This window comes from Syngnathoides biaculeatus, chromosome 6 (genome assembly GCF_019802595.1).
Source record: "Syngnathoides biaculeatus isolate LvHL_M chromosome 6, ASM1980259v1, whole genome shotgun sequence".
NCBI classification, from domain to species: domain Eukaryota; kingdom Metazoa; phylum Chordata; class Actinopteri; order Syngnathiformes; family Syngnathidae; genus Syngnathoides; species Syngnathoides biaculeatus.
The window spans coordinates 22,284,168-22,285,636 of record NC_084645.1 but is presented as its reverse complement, the minus strand read 5'-3'; positions in this window follow the sequence as shown (position 1 = coordinate 22,285,636).

Below are 1,469 nucleotides of genomic sequence, written 5' to 3'. Positions count from 1 at the left end.
CATCCTCCGAGTGTTTGAACATTATCCAGCAATACAGCGAGCCGCCATTTTGGCTAACACGAAGGAACAAAGAGCTACCTTCCAGCAAGTAAAACTAGTATAAACAGAGGAGACCACTTGATTGAGCGTCTGCTACTAATGTCACTTCCTGCTTCTTCTCGAAAACAAATCCCTCGAAAGGATTTTCATGGCGGGGGTGACTAAAAGCCGTATACATCAAAATCAATTTGTGTGGTGAAAAAACGAATGGGTCCATTCCGGCTGCCATTTTTTTCTTCATTCATATCATATTAAAAATCATGCATTTCATGACAGTGCCACTTTAGGCACAGTTTGAACATCGGCGTTGTGAATAAATATAGGAAAAGAAAAATGTGATTCAATTAAAATGCGTTGAATATAAATGTTCAAACTATTTTTTGAATGTGTAGAAACAAGCAGTAAGTAAAGTTTAACTGCAATTCTATTGTACAGTATTTGATGGTTAAATATAAATGACATTTTGAAAAATTGTACAGTAAATGAAAAATGTACGTGAAAAAGTTTCAACCCTCTCTTTGCACTATTGTATTTGATTGAATTTCCTCTTTTACATGCAAATTGTATTGAATTGATTCTTTCAAAAATCACTTGATAGAGCTCGCATACATCACATTTTGACAATCGTTGATCGAAGGGCTCACTAGGCGCCGGTCACAAGATGAAGTCTGCATTTCTTTGCTTCGGGATCATTTCAGCGCAAGGCGACAATCGGTGTCTGCCTCTCCCAGATCAGTTTTTCCCAAATGTGCTGCCCCAGGTTAAACGCAATGTTAGGCAGGATGGCCAGAAGCTAAAGCTTCTCTCTCCTAAATTATCAAAGCGTTGGATTTTGCGTTTGTTTGACTCTTCCACTCACAATTCCGATTCCATCAACTCAAAATTAATTTGATGCACTTGTGGCGCTCTCCTAAAATATCCATATTAAAAACAATCCCTGCCCTTTTAAATGTGGATGCCTCTTTCACGTTTTTCACCTGTCGCCAACAGTTAGCACGAACACTCAATTTAGAGCTTGCTATTTGGGATCTAAATAGACATCTGGCAATACAACACTAAAAATGATTTGAGTAAAATCATAATTTGCTAAAACTAGCATGCACAAAATAATACTACAGCACAAATGTATACATATTTTTGTTGGGGGGACATACAGTGAGAAAAATACGTCAATTTTACCATAGCATCGAAACTAAATAGATTACTACCATAATTTCCGGCCTATAGCGCGCACCTGATTATAAGCCTCACCCAGTACATTTGTAAAGGAAATACCATTTGGTACATACATACGCCGCAACTGTGTAAAAGCCGCAAGTGCCCACATTGAAACTCACGTTGAAACACGAGATATAAGACGGTACACTGAAACGGTTTTCAAAGTTTTAATACCTTAGCTTAGCTTAACATAGCAACAACATGGTAGCAGG